Genomic DNA, 15662 nt, shown 5'->3' on the forward strand with positions numbered 1-15662 from the left:
TCTTACTATATCCTTTGTTTTAAAGTCCATTTTGTCTGATATAAGTATTGCTATCCCAGCTTTTTTTCCATTTCCACTTGCATGAAATGTTTTTTTCCATCCTTTTACCTTCAATCTATGTGCATCTTTTGTTTTCAGGTGTGTCTCTTGTAGACAGCATATGTACGGGTCCTGTTTTCTTATCCATGCAGCTACCCTATGTCTTTTGTTTGGATCATTTAATCCATTTACATTTAAGGTTATTATTGATATATAGTTGTTTATTGCCATTTTATTTTTTAAAGCTGTATTTCTTTTTTGCTATATTCTTTTCCTACTTTGATGTGTTTACACCAGACCTCTTAACATTTCCTACAGCATTGGTTTGGTTGTAATGAATTCCTTGAGTTGTTTTTTGTCTCGGAAGCTTTTTATTTCTCCTTTGATTTTAAATGATAGTCTTGCTGGTAAAGTAGTCTTGGTTGTAGGTTCTTGTTCTGCATTACTTTGAATATTTCTTGCCATTCCCTTCTGGTCTCAAGTATTTCTGTTGAGAAGTCAGATGTCATTCTTATGGGGGCTCCTTTGTAGGTGATAACTTTTTTTTCTCTAGCAGCTTTTAATATTTTCTCTTTATCACTTAGCTTTGGTATTTTAATTATGATGTGTGTTGGTGTAGGTTTCTTTGAGTTTCTCTTTAATGGAGTTCTCTGTGCTTCTTGAACTTGTGAGAGTTTCTCCTGCATTTATTTAGGGAAGTTTTCAGCTATGATATAATTGAACAAAGTCTCTATCCCTTGTTCTTTCTCTTCTTCTTCAGGAACCCCTATGATGAGGATGTTATTTCTCTTCATGTTGTCACAGAGCTCTCTAAGAGTTTCCTCAGACTTTTTGAGTCTCTTTTCTTTTTTCTTCTCTGCTTTCTTGCCTTCATTGAAGTTGTCCTCCAACTTGCTGATTTGATCCTGAGCTCTATCCATCCTGTTTTTAATTCCTTCCATTGTTGTCTTCATTTTTGATATTGTATTTTTCATCTCCAACTAATTCTTTTTTAATATTTCAGTATCCTTTTTTATACTTGCTATTTCTTTATTTAGGTGTTCATAATGACCATCCATTGTTGTTCTATGATCTCTAAGCATTTTTACAATCATTATTTTGAACTCCGCATCTGGAAGTTTGATTATTTCCATATCACTCAGTTCATCTCCTGAAGGTTTCATTTGGCTTGTACTTCTTTGTCTTCTCATTGTGTTTTGTTTATAGAGTTGGTTGAGTCTAGGCTTGGTGTTGTCTGCCTCCAGTTTTCAGTTGTGTTATTTCTAGGTCTTCTTGAGTTGGTATCAGCTATTATTTGTAACCCCCTTTAGGATTTGGACAGCTTTGAAGTCTTGATTTATTTGTTTTCTTAACAGGTGATAGTCTTGTTTACTGATCTGAGCAGGAGGCTTCCTTGAAACTGTATCCAGGAATGAGGTGGGTGTAACTCTGAAGGCTCTCCCACCAACTAATTTCTCTGGGGGCAGGGTGTTTTCTCAACTTCAGTAGGGGGAGGTGTATCTCAGATCTTCATGGAGATCTGAGTTACTGTGCCTCCTCCCCACTTCTTGTTTTCAGCTGTGTCTTGTTGCGCTGATTGGAGCTGGAAGGATGTCTGGAGATATGTGATCCGGAAGCAATTCAGACTTCTGTTTTGTGGAAGAATCAGTCCTTCCCCCAGTTATGGCTGCCTCCAGCACGGATGAGTCAGCTTTTTAGGTTGTCTTCTGCATTCCTTTCCCCCTCACAGTCTGTCCCTCTCTCTCCTTTTCACTTGGGAGATAAGCTGGTCCTTTCAACACACCTCGCTCCCTGGTCACCAGGCAAGTGGCTGTGAGCAGTATTTTTTGCTCTTTTCCCTGGAATGAGAGCCCCTCTGGGCTCTCTGCCTCCCCCACCCCTCCATTTTTGTAAGCAGGGGAGATTCAGGCACTGCCTATCAGGTTTGTTGTGGCTTCTTCTTTGCTCCTTGGTTTTTTAAGAGCTGTTCTTGTAGTCCAGAGTTGGTTTTTCATGCTGATTTTTTCTAAAGTGATTTGTGTTTCAGTTTGGTGGTGAGAGCTGGGCGTCTGTGCGTTTGCTTACTCTGCTGCCATCTTTGGTTGTACCTCTAGCTTCTTAATGTGTGGCTGTATTGCTATGAACTTCCTTCTCAGGACTGCTTTAGCTGTGTCCCATAAATTTTCAGTTGTTATATGTTCATTTTCATTTGTTTCAAAAAATAATATTTTTTATTTCTTTCTTGATCTCATTGTTAACCCATTCCTTATTTAATAACATGTTACTTAGTTATTAAAGTTTCCAAGTGTTTGAGTGTTTTTTAGTTTTTCTATTGTAGTTGATATCTAGTTTTACTCCATTGTGATCCGAGAACATGCTTGATATGATTTCAATCTTCTTAAATGTGTTGAGGCTCATTTTGTGTCCTAGCATGTGGTGTATCCTAGAGAATGTACCATGAGAACTTGAAAAGAATGTATATTCTGCTGTTTTAGGGAGAAAGGTTCTGAAGATATCTATTAAATCAAGTTGATCTAGTGCAGGGGTAGTCAAACTTTTTATACCTTCTGCCCACTTTTGTATCTCTGTTAGTAGTAAAATTTTCTAAACGCCCAGCAATTCCACAGTAATGGTGATTTATATAATAGGGAAGTAACTTTATAAAATTTAAAAAGCAGAGTTACAGCAAGTAAAGCATATAATAAAAATTACTTACCAAGTACTTTATGTCGGATTTTGGCTAAGTTTGGCAGAATAAATCTTTTTAAAACAAATTACTAGGGTTAAATCTATCTTTTTATTTATACTTTGGTGCTCTGCTACTGCCCACCATGAAAGCTGGAATGCCCACTAGGGGGCAGTAGGGACCAGGTTGACTACCACTGATCTAGTGTGTTCTTTAAGTCTGCTTTTTCCTTGTTCATTTTCTTTCTTGAGGGTCTCTCCAGTGAGTGTGGAGTGTTACAATTCCCTACTATTACAGTATTGCTGTTGATCTTGCCCTTTATGCTCATCAACATCTGCTTTATATAGATATTTAGGTGCTTCTATATTAGGTGCATAAATATTTACAATGGTTATATCTTCTTTTTGGATTGCTCCCTTTATCATTATGTAGTGACTTTCTTTATTCCTTACTAAAGTCTTTGTTTTAAAGTCTATTTTGTCTGATATAAGTATTGCTACCCCAGCTTTTTTCATTCCCATTTGCATAAAATAATTTTTTCATCGCTTTGCTTTCAGTCTATGTGTATTTTTTGTTTTAAGGTGTGTCTCTTGTAAACAGCATATGTATGGGTCCTGTTTTCTTATCCATGCAGCTACCCTATGTCTTTTGATTGGAGCATTTAATCTATTTACATTTAAGGTTATTATTGATATGTAGTTGTTTATTACTATTTTATTCTTTAAATCTACATTCCTCTTTTACTAGATTTTTTCGTCCTTTTTCTCTGTTTACATCAGGCCCCTTAACATTTCTTGTAGTATTGGTTCGGTTGTAATGAATTACTTGAGTTGTTTTTGGTTTTTGTTGTTGTTTTTTTGTTTGTTTGTTTGTTTTGTCTGGGAAGCTTTTAATTTCTCCTTCAAGTTTAAATGATAGCCTTGCTGTATAGAGAAGTCTTAATTTAAGGCTCTTGTTTTGCATTACTTTGAATATTTCTTGCCATTCTCTTCTGGCCTCTAATGTTTCTGTTAAGAAGTCAGATGTCATCCTTATGAGAGTTCCTCTGTAGGTAATAAACTGCGTTTCTCTTACAGCTTTTAGTATTCTTTCTTTATCTCTTAATGTTTGTATTTTAATTATGATGTGCCTTGGTGGTGTTTTTTGGGGGGGTTCATCCTTAATGGAACTCTCTGTGCTTCTTGAACTTGTATGTATGACTTTTTCCTTCTTATATTTAAGGAAGTTTTCAGCTGTGATTTTTTTTCAATCAGATTCTCTATTCCATGTTCGTTTTTCTTCAGGAACCCCTATGATGCAGATGTTATTTCTCTTCATGTTGTCACAGAACTGTTGTAGAGTTCCTCAGACTTTTTATTTATTTATTTATTTATTTTTTACTGAAGCTGGAAACGGGGAGAGACAGTCAGACAGACTCCCGCATGCACCCAACTGGGATCCAGCCGGTACGCCCACCAGGGGCGATGCTCTGCCCACCAGGAGATGATGCTCTGCCCCTCCGGAGCATAGCTCTGCCGTGACCAGAGCCACTCTAGTGCCTGGGGCAGAGGCCAAGGAGCCATCCCCAGCGCCCGGGCCATCTTTGCTCCAATGGAACCTTGGCTGCAGGAGGGGAAGAGAGAGACAGAGAGGAAGGAGAGGAGGAGGGGTGGAGAAGCAGATGGGCGCTTCTCCTATATGCCCTGGCCGGGAAATGAACCCAGGTCCCCCACATGCCAGGCCGACGCTCTACCGCTGAGCCAACCAGCCAGGGCCAAGTTCCTAAGACTTTTTAAGCCTCTTTCTTTTGCTTCTCTGCTTCCATGCTTTTGTTTATCTTGTCCTCTAACTCACTGATTCAATCCTCAGCTTAATTCATCCTGCTTTTAATTTCTTCCAGTGTGGTTTTTATTTTTGATATTGTATTTGTAATTTTTACTAATTCCTTTTTATTATTTCAATGTCCTTTTTTATACTTGCTATCTCTTTATTTAGATGATGGTTATGTCCATCCATTGTTGCTCTAAATATTTCAGCATTTTTTTTTGTATTTTTCTGAAGTTGGAAACGGAGAGCCAGTCAGACAGACTCCAGCATGCACCCAACCGGGATCCACCTGGCACGCCCACCACAGGGCAATGCTTTGCCTATCTGGGGTGTCATTCTGTTGCAAACAGAGTCATTCTAGTGCCTGAGACAGAGGCCACAGAGCCATCCTCAGTGCCTGGATCCAACTTTGCTCCAATGGAGCCTTGGCTGCGGAAGGGGAAGAGAGACAGAGAGGAAGGTGAGGGAGAAGGGTAGAGAAGCAGATGGGCACCTCTCCTGTGTGCCCTGGTGAGAATCAAACCCAAGACTCCTGCATGCCGGGCCAACGCTCTACCACTGAGCAAACCGGCCAGGGCCGATCTCTGAGCATTTTAACAATCATTATTTTAAACTCTGCATCCTGTAATTTGGTTATTTCTGTCTTGTTCAATCTTTTTTTCTGGAGATTTCTTTTGATATATTTGGGATGCATTTCTCTGCCATCCCATTTTGTCTGTGTATAAGAAGGTTGTGGCCCCAGGAGTCTGATGGTTGTGGCCTCTGTGTACCCTAGGTGTGATCTGTCTACAGGCCGCCAACCCTTCTCCACAGCCTCTGGCATTTGTGCAGTGGCCCACCTGGTGGTCAATGAGATTTTTACCTCATCTCAGCGGGTGGGACCCTGTTCACGTGCCTGGGCTGCAGGTCTTAGCTGGACTCCTGCCTCTGATCTGCACCCACAGGTGGAACTGTGTTTTTGCATCCAGGCTACAAGCCTTGTCCAGCCCCCAACCTTCGCCTTGCCACCACAAGCAGGACTACGCTTGCACACCGGGGCCGCAAGACTCGGTCCCATGGGTGGGGCTGCGTGCCTGTGCCCAGCTGCAGGTCTTAGCCCATTCCCCAGCTTTTGCCTTTCTTATGCAGACAAGACTGCAAATGGGACCGCTCTTTTTTGACTTGCCCACAACCGCAGACTGCTTCTCTGCACCCCTTCCGCCATTGCATCCCCCTTCAATCTTCACCCCCACCAGGTGGGACTGTCCTCACGCTGGGCCTCAGTTGCAGCCACCTGGGCTTCTGCCTCTGTGAACAAGAGTTTGCTCATGCCTGGAGCCACAGACACAGCCAATGGCTGGCTTGAACCCCTGCCAGTGGGACTGCAGTTTTGCCTCCCACTGACACTCTCCCTTCAGTGAACACTCAGTAGTGTAGGGGTGGCAATGCAGCTCAGACCTTAGCACTCAATACTGTATCCCTGATGGCTCCATGCTTCTAGGTGATTCTTTGCTCTGACTGCAGAAGGAAAGCTAATCTTTGGCTGGTCACTTGCTTCCCTTTGTTGGTTTCAGGAAAATATTCACTTTAGATTTGGGGAGTGCCTCAGCCCAGGGTTTAGGGTGCTGCCCCTCAAAGTGTTTCTCTCTGTGCCACCTACATTACACTCTCTTCTTGCTATTCCAGTCCTCTCAGCTCTCCCCATCACCCAGAATCCAGGTGAGTGGTTGTGAAGGAGGTTTTCAGTGCAGATCCTTTAAGATAAATCTTGGATCTGAGAAATCTGTCTCTTTCTTGCAAACTGTATCCTGTCTTGTTTCACAGCTAAATACTGTCTGTATGCCTCTTCTAGGATCTGCGGCTGCAAGCTGGGGCTTTGTTCCTGGGGCCCAGGACCATCCCCTCTGTGCTAAAGTCACGTCCTGCCATGCGAGTCTCTCCAGGCTGCTGGTCACTACCGGGAGCTGGGCAGCTCTCTCTGCATGTCATCAGATGAGGGGTGCACCCGGGACACACAGAAGCATGTAAGTGAGCCCTCCCTACTTGAGGCAGCTGAGGGCTGTGCTGAGGCCATTGGGGCCAAAGTGAGCAAAGTGCAGTGTCTAAGGAGGCGGGGGCATCCCAGCCACCTAATCAGGCTTCACTTGTGACCCTGCACTCGTGCTCCTGTTTCTCCTCGGAGCTGCCATTGCTCAGAATCCTGAGGCCTTTCTACCGTTGTGAGTCATGGCCAATCTGACTGGGCAATGGGGATCCAGCGACTACAGCCCTATTTCCTCTTGGGACTCCCCAACAGGGTCTTCTCCTGCTTCGTGGTCACGCCCACTGCAGACCAAAGGGGACAAGCTCCTCCCAGATGGCCCAGTGCCCATCTGAGCAAATGCAAACTTGTACACTTGTGTCAGAGAACCAAAACTGAGCATGGCCCATGATTCTTAATAAGTGTGTGTGTGTGTGTGTGTGTGTGTGTGGGCACGAGCAATTAATAAGTGAAGTGTTATGGGTGGAATTTGGAAAGAGTCCTTTTGCCTGGACCTAATGATGTCACTGGCAAGAGGAGTTTTGATGAAATGGGAGAAGTTCCTCCTATGATTAATTGAGTCTTTGATATTTGTTGCCACTTCTCCATAAAAGCATGATGTAAAGATGCATAAACCCCACAGAGGTTCATTAGTGCATATTCATTATTACTGTAGTCACTTTTGCTTAATATATTTAAAGACATTGAAACAGTTCTGTGGGAACAAAAGATACTGTCTGCCTGTTTTCTGTTTGGATTATGGCTGGTGGAAGTCGGCCCTGGCGGGTGCTGAGTTATCCTGACAGGGTGTCAGGCCTCATGCTGGGTGTGAAGGATCCATTCTGGTGTGAATAGAGGGCACTCATCATCCACCCCTGCTGTCATTAAAATCACTCCCTTTGCTTCTCTCCCAGGTAATTCCATCCTCACTGTTTGTTCGTCACTGTGGGAATGAAAGGGTGGACCACACAGCCCCCTCCAGGGCCGTGACCAGGGACAGTCACACAGTTGAAGAAAGGACCAAAAATATTTGTATTAAAGTAAAATCACTTTGTAATACACTATTTTTAGATTTCAAAACTGAGGCCACACACCAATCTTTCAATCAAGACAGGAATCAGCCCTTCTTTGCTGGAGTCAACTCTGTCACTGGTTCTGTCCCCTCCCTCCACCTCTGGTCAGGGACAGAGAGCACCCAGAGAGGAGCCTGCCTGTGGTGAACAGGGAGTGGTGGGGACACGAGGACAGCAGTTAATTCAGGCACCTGAGGAGCTACTTCTTCTGAACCTGAGAGCCCACAGTGCAGGTGGTTGTAGCCAGTACATTATGTGAAAAAGAAAATGAGCTCAAAAAGAAGAATTAAAGCTACATTCAGAGATGGTTGTAGAAAATCTAATAGGTAGATGAACTCTAAGGTGCATCCCCAATGGCCCCTGGACTGGGTCCCCAGCATTATGAAGGCACCGTGTACAGGGATATTCAGGAGCAAAGGAAGCATCTCTGCCATTTTTCTGCCTTCTCCCTCCCAGGCTGTGTCACAGAAAGGAGAAGTAGCCACCACAGTGCCATCGCTTCATGACAAGAGCTGGTGAAGGAGAGGGAGGAGCCACTCTCCACTACCCCATGGCCTTTCCCCGTCGTGGGCTTCACTTTGCAGCTCACGGCCCGCAGGAGGAGGTCAGAGCCCTTTCAGGGGTCCCGGTGTTGTGGGCAGGTGTCCGTGGGAGTGGGAAGGAGCAGTGCAGCCTCTCACACGTTTCCTTCATCACCCTCAGGACACGAACCTCAGAGGTTCAAGCACACACCAGGCAAGGGAAAAAGTGATAAAACGGTGTTGAGAAGTTCATAACACAGAGTACATTGCTGTCATGGTACCGGTAGGGATGCCTAGGACTTTGTTAAAGACCTGACAGAAACATTTTTGAAACATGTTAAATACATGATGTGAGATGCTATTGATAAATGCATCTCTTAACGAGCAGAAGGAGGCCCTGCTTTAATTATATATACTTGTGCATAATATCATCTTTTTTTTTTATAATTTTATTTTTTTAATGGGGTGACATCAATAAATCAGGATACATATATTCAAAGATAACAAGTCCAGGTTATCTTGTTGTTCAATTATGTTGCATACCCACCACCCAAAGTCAGATTGTCCTCCGTCACCCTCTATCTTGTTCTCTCTGTGCCCCTCCCCCTGCCCCTTTCTCTCTCCCATTCCCCCCTCCCCCCGGAACCACCACACTCTTATCAATGTCTCTTAGTTTCAGTACTATGTCCCACCTACGTATGGAATAATACAGTTCCTGTTTTTTTCTGATTTACTTATTTCGCTTCGTATCATGTTATCAAGATCCCACCATTTTGCTGTAAATGTTCCGATGTCATCATTTCTTATGGCTGAGTAGTATTCCATAGTGTATATGTGCCACATCTTCTTTATCCAGTCATCTATTGATGGGCTTTTTGGTTGTTTCCATGTCCTGGCCACTGTGAACAATGCTGCAATAAACATGGGGCTGCATGTGTCTTTACGTATCAATGTTTCTGAGTTTTGGGGATATATACCCAGTAGAGGGATTGCTGGGTCATAAGGTAGTTCTATTTTCAGTTTTTTGAGGAACCACCATACTTTCTTCCATAATGGTTGTACTACTTTACATTCCCACCAACAGTGGATGAGGGTTCCTTTTTCTCCACAGCCTCTCCAACATTTGCTATTACCTGACTTGCTAATAACAGCTAATCGAACAGGTGTGAGGTAGTATCTCATTGCCGTTTTGATTTGCATTTCTCTAATAGCTAAAGAAGATGAGCATCTTTTCATATATCTGTTGGCCATTTGTATTTCTTCCTGGGAGAAGTGTCTATTCATATCCTCTTCCCATTTTTTTATTGGATTGTTTGTTTGTTTGTTGTTGAGTTTTATGAGTTCTTTGTATATTTTGGATATTAAGCCCTAATCTGAGCTGTTGTTTGAAAATATCATTTCCCATTTAGTTGGCTTTCTGTTTATTTTGTTATCAGTTTCTCTTGCTGAGCAAAAACTTCTTAGTCTGATGTAGTCCCATTCATTAATTTTTGCCTTCACTTCTCTTGCCATTGGAGTCAAATTCATAAAATGCTCTTTAAAACCCAGGTCCATGAGTTGAGTACCTATGTCTTCTTCTATGTACTTAATTGTTTCAGGTCTTATGTTTAGATCTTTGATCCATTTTGAGTTAATTTTTGTACAGGGGGAGAGACTGTAGTCCAGTTTCATTCTTTTGCATGTGGCTTTCCAGTTTTCCCAGCACCATTTATTGAAGAGGCTTTCTTTTCTCCATTGTGTGTTGTTGGCCCCTTTATCAAAAATTATTTGACTATATATATGTGGTTTTATTTCTGGACTTTCTATTCTGTTCCATTGGTCTCAGTGTCTATTTTTCTGCCAATACCATGCTGTTTTGATTGTCATGGCCCTATAATAGAGTTTGAAGTCAGGTATTGTTATGCCCCCAGCTTCATTCTTTTTCTTTAGGATTGCTTTGGCTATTCGGGGTTTTTTATAGTTCCATATAAATCTGATGATTTTTTGCTCCATTTCTTTAAAAAATGTCATTGGAAGTTTGATGGGAATTGCATTAAATTTGTATATTGCTTTGGGTAATATAGCCATCTTGATTATATTTATTCTTCCTAGCCAAGAACAAGGTATATTCTTCCATCTCATTATATCTTTTTCAATTTCCCTTAACAATGGTTTATAGTTTTCATTATATAAGTCCTTTACATTCTTTGTTATGTTTATTCCTAGGTATTTTATTTTTTTTGTTGCAATCGTGAAGGGGATTATTCTTTTGAGTTCCTTCCCAGTTGTTTCATTGTTGGCATATAGAAAGGCTATTGACTTCTGTATGTTAATTTTGTATCCTGCGACCTTACTGTATTGGCTTATTGTTTCTAGTAGTCTTTTTGTGGATTCTTTGGGGTTTTCGATGTATAGGATCATATCATCAGCAAAAAGTGATACCTTTACTTCTTCTTTTCCTATATGGATGCCTTTTATTTCTTTGTCTTGTCTGATTGCTCTGGCTAGAACCTCTAGTACCACATTAAATAAGAGTGGAGAGAGTGGACAACCCTGTCTTGTTCCTGATTTAAGGGGGAAAGCCTTCAGTTTAGTGCCATTTAATATGATGTTAGCTGATGGTTTATCATATATGGCCTTTATCATGTTGAGATATTTTCCTTCTATACCTATTTTGTTGAGAGTCTTAAACATAAAATTGTGTTGTATTTTATCAAAAGCCTTTTCTGCATCTATTGATAAGATCATGTGGTTTTTGTTCTTTGTTTCGTTGATATGGTGTATTACGTTAACCGTTTTACGTATGTTGAACCATCCTTGAGATTCTGGGATGAATCCCACTTGATCATGATGTATTATTTTTTTAATATGTTGTTGTATTCGATTTGCTAGTATTTTGTTTAGTATTTTAGCATCTGTATTCATTAGAGATATTGGTCTGTAGTTTTCTTTTTTTGTGCCATCCTTGCCTGGTTTTGGGATGAGGGTTATGTTGGCCTCATAAAATGTGTTTGGAAGTATTGCTTCTTCTTCAATTTTTTGGAAGACTTTGAGTAGAATAGGAACCAAGTCTTCTTTGAATGTTTGATAAAATTCGCTGGTATAGCCGTCAGGGCCTGGACTTTTATTTTTGGGGAGGTTTTTAATGGTTTTTTTCTATTTCTTCTCTACTGATAGGTCTGTTTAGGCTTTCTGCTTCTTCTTGACTCAGTCTAGGAAGGTTGTATTGTTCTAGGAATTTATCCATTTCTTCTAGGTTGTTGAATTTAGTGGCATAAAGTTTTTCATAGTATTCTACAATAATTCTTTGTATATCTACGGTGTCCGTGGTGATTTCTCCTCTTTCATTTTGGATTTTGTTTATATGAGTTCTTTCTCTTTTTTCCTTGGTAAGTCTTGCCAAGGGTTTGTCAATTTTGTTGATCTTTTCAAAGAACCAGCTCCTTGTTCTATTAATTTTTTCTATAGTTTTTCTGTTCTCTAATTTATTTATTTCTGCTCTGATTTTTATTATCTCCTTTCTTCGGCTGGTTTTGGGTTGTCTTTGTTCTTCTTTTTCTAGTTCCTTAAGGTGAGAAGTTAAGTGGTTCACTTGGGCTCTCTCTTGTTTGTTCATATATGCCTGAAGCGATATGAACTTCCCTCTTATCACTGCTTTTGCTGCATCCCATAGATTCTGATATGTCGTATTGTCATTTTCATTAGTCTGTATATATCTTTTGATCTCTGCACTTATTTCTTCTTTGACCCATTCATTTTTTAAAAGTATGTTGTTTAGTTTCCACATTTTTGTGGGATTTTTTTCCTCTTTTTTGCTGTTGAATTCTAGTTTCAAGGCTTTATGATCAGAAAATATGCTTGGTACAACTTCAATTTTTCTGAATTTTCTGATGTTGTTTTTGTGGCCCAACATATGGTCAATTCTTGAGAATGATCCATGTACACTGGAGAAAAATGTATACTCAGTCACTTTGGGATGAAATGTCCTGTAGATGTCTATCATATCCAGGTGCTCTAGTGTTTTGTTTAAGGCCACTATGTCTTTGTTGATTCTCTGTTTCGATGACCGATCTAGAGCCGTCAGCGGTGTATTGAGGTCTCCAAGTATGATTGTATTTTTGTCAGTTTTTGTTTTAAGATCAATAAGTAGCTGTCTTATATATTTTGGTGCTCCTTGGTTTGGTGCATATATATTAAGAATTGTTATGTCTTCTTGATTCAGTGTCCCCTTAGCCATTATGAAATGGCCATTTTTGTCTCTGAGTACTTTTCCTGTCTTGTAGTCAGCATTATCCGATATGAGTATTGCTACACCTGCTTTTTTTTGGATGTTATTTGCTTGGAGTATTGTTTTCCAGCCTTTCACTTTGAATTTGTTTTTATCCTTGTTACTTAGATGAGTTTCCTGTAGGCAGCATACAGTTGCATTTTCTTTTTTAATCCATTCTGCTACTCTTGCCTTTTTATTGGTGAGTTTAATCCGGTTACATTTAGTGTAATTATTGATACTTGTGAGTTCCCTATTGCCATTTTATATCTTGCTTTCTGTTAGTTTTGTGTCTTGTTTGATCTTTCTCTTTTGTTTTTCTATCTTTTGTTTTTATTTGGTTGTATTCCATACATCTTTCCTCTGTTGCTATCTTTTTTATCTCATGTGCTTCTGTGGTGGTTTTTTCAATGGTGGTTACCTTTGAGTAATGAAAAGGGTCCCTACCCTGTTCATTGTAGCGAACTATTTTGTGAGTACTTTTGCACTCCATCGTCCTTTGCTACTGTTAATCTCCATCTTCTCTCCCTCTTTCTTTTTGTTGTTGTCACAGTTTAAATTTGGTTTTATTGTGTTCTTCTTGGAGCTTTTACTTGTGGCTCTGTTTTTTTTTGTTCTTTGTATCTGATTGGAGAACCCCCTTTAGTAATTCCTGGAGTGGGGGTTTTCTCATGATAAATTCCCTCATCTTTTCTGTATCAGTGAATGTTTTTATTTCTCCTTCGTATTTGAAGGATAGCTTTGATGGGTATAGTATTCGTGGCTGAAAGTTCCTCTCTTTCAGGACTTTAAATATTGGGGTCTACTCTCTTCTAGCTTGTAGAGTTTCTGCTGAGAAATCTGATGATAATCTAATGGGCCTTCCTTTATATGTTGTATTCTTCTTTTCCCTGGCTGCCTTGAGAATTTTTTCTTTGCTGTTGGTTTGTGTCAATTTCATTATGATATGCCTTGGAGTAGGTTTGTTGGGGTTAAGAAAACTCGGAGTTCTGTTTGCTTCTTGAACTTGAGGCTTTAGTTCTTTCCACAGGCTTGGGAAGTTCTCATCTATTATTTGTTTGAGTAGGTTCTCCATTCCATTTTCTCTCTCTTCTCCCTCTGATATACCTATTATTCTTATGTTATTCTTTTTGATGGAGTCAGATAATTCTTGTAGGGCTATCTCATTTTTTTTAATTTTTGAGTTTCTTTCTTCTCTCTGTTGTGCCTCAAGTTGCTTGTCTTCTATTTCACTAATCCTCTCTTTTATCTGACCTGTTCTATTAGCTAAGCTTGTTATTTCGTTTTTCAGCTCGTGAATTGAGTTTTTAATCTCTGTTTGATTTGTTTTTATAGTTTCAATTTCCTTGGACATATATTCTTTGTGTTCATTGAGTTGTTTTCTGAGCTCCCTAAATTGCCTTTCTGTGTTTTCTTGTATATCTCGGAGGATTTTTAGTATTTCTATCTTGAATTCTCTGTCATTTAGCTCCAAGGTTTCCAATATATTAAATTTTTTCTCCATAGATTTTTCCTCATCTAGCTGTGTTACCTCTCTTTCTTTTGTATCCATGATATTCGATTTTCTCTTCCTTAATGGCATCTGAGGGTGGTTTTGTTGATAGTATTAATGAGATTTAATAAAGAATAAAAAGTTAAAAAAAATAAAAATAAAAAAATAAAAAATCGAGAAGAGTTGTTTTTTTTAAAAAAAAAATTAATAATGAAATAAAGAAAAATAAAATAAAAATTAAAAAAAAGGAAATTATTCCCCCCCTCCTTTTTTCCTCTCCTCTCCTCTCCCCTCTTTTTTGAGAAAATCTTGTGGTGGACTGTGAATTATAACAAACAATGCCTGTGATGGAGGGCCTGAATTGGGGAAAAGTAATGAAGGGGCAAAAAAAAAAAAAAAAAAGAAAAAAAAAAAAAGGAAAGAAAAAAGAAAAAAAAAGAGCGTATGGATCCACAAAAAGCAAATAAGGAAAAAATTTGGGTCAAGAATGAAATGATTTGCTTTTAGGTGTTGGTTGTCTAAGAGTTATGATGAGAGGAATAAGAGGAAAACGGAAAAATGGGGGGACAAATTAAAAAATTACTATTGTATTTAGTGGAACAAGAACTAGATAATATGGAGAGCCAGGGATGAGAGCACTGCTAGTGAGTTAAAAAGGTGAAGTAAAAACCCCCCAAAATGCCACAAACATAGGTTTGAGTCCCAGATAAGATAATTTGTTTGTTATTGAGGTTTGAATGAGAGGAGATGTAAAGGAGAAAGGAAGAAACTAATATAGAGGGAGAAAAGAAAGAGAGAGAGAGAAAAAAAGAGGTAACCACTAAAAGAAGAAAAAAGAAAGGAGAGAGAGAGAGAGAGTTAAGGGTTTTGGAGTGCAACCCTCATAGAGAGAAAGGAAGAGAAGAGAAAAGATAATGGGAGATGTAACACTTATGGGTAGTGTAGTTCAAGGAGAGGAGAGAGTAAGACCGGTAGAGAGTTAATCGGCCAAATTGGAGGAGGAAAAAAAAGTATCAAGAATGAAGATAAGAGAAACAAAGGAACAAATATAATAAAATGGGATAGGTTATAAAGTCTGCAGATTATTCTTGATTTTGAGGGGTTATCTTCTTGCTTTTTCTTTTCTCTCCCTCTTCCTGGTCGGTGACTCTGTACCCCGGGTTCTGCCCCTTTGGCACGCTCAGGTAGAGGTTTGCAGTTGATAAGTCTCTATGGCAATGTCATGTATTGTGCTTTAGTCTCGTTGGCAGTCGAAGCTCAATAGCATTTATAGGCTGCGACAGTGAGAGAGTCCGTGTTCCTGGAGCCTTTCTCCTAGTCTTTCCTTTCTTAATTAGTAGCCTGATAATCCAGCTATGGGGTTGCTGCTGCCTCTGCCTGGATAGTAAGAGGCTCAAAGAGCTGGCAACTCCCCACTCTATTTCCACTCAGCACAGGGCTCTGGGTAAGGCTCAGTCAGTCAGAGCTGCTAGCATAATCAGGCGGGCTTTCTGCCCACTCAAAGACCTCTGGCTCTGCCACTCTGTCCGGTAACACAAGCGGGCGCCCACTTCTGGGGCGCTTGGAGGAAACTCTCACTCACTGTCTGCGACCAGGATATCCGGCCAGCAGTCTCATGCTCTGAGTGAAACCCCCAACCGCAGGGAAAAGTTGTAGCGTTGGAATTGAGTCTCACTTCGTCCCCGTGCGCGGCTTTTGCAAGGTGCTGGGGCGGCTCGAGATTCCGCTTTGGCCCACACAAAGGCCCCTGACTCTGCCCCTCTGTGCGATAACACGGGCGCGCACTGCCGAGGCACTCGGAGGAATTGCTCACTCCTTATC

The 15662-nt window shown here is 40.4% G+C and overlaps 1 protein-coding gene across 2 annotated transcripts in view; it reads left to right on the plus strand.

Annotated features, from left to right (window-relative positions):
• The window catches only part of LOC136320894 (secretoglobin family 1D member 2-like), a 236610-nt gene that overhangs the window by 201339 nt on the left and 19609 nt on the right, over positions 1 to 15662 (plus strand). The gene's annotated exons all lie outside the window — the stretch shown is intronic.

The sequence above is a fragment of the Saccopteryx bilineata genome, chromosome 1 (genome assembly GCF_036850765.1).
Source record: "Saccopteryx bilineata isolate mSacBil1 chromosome 1, mSacBil1_pri_phased_curated, whole genome shotgun sequence".
In the NCBI taxonomy this organism is placed as follows: domain Eukaryota; kingdom Metazoa; phylum Chordata; class Mammalia; order Chiroptera; family Emballonuridae; genus Saccopteryx; species Saccopteryx bilineata.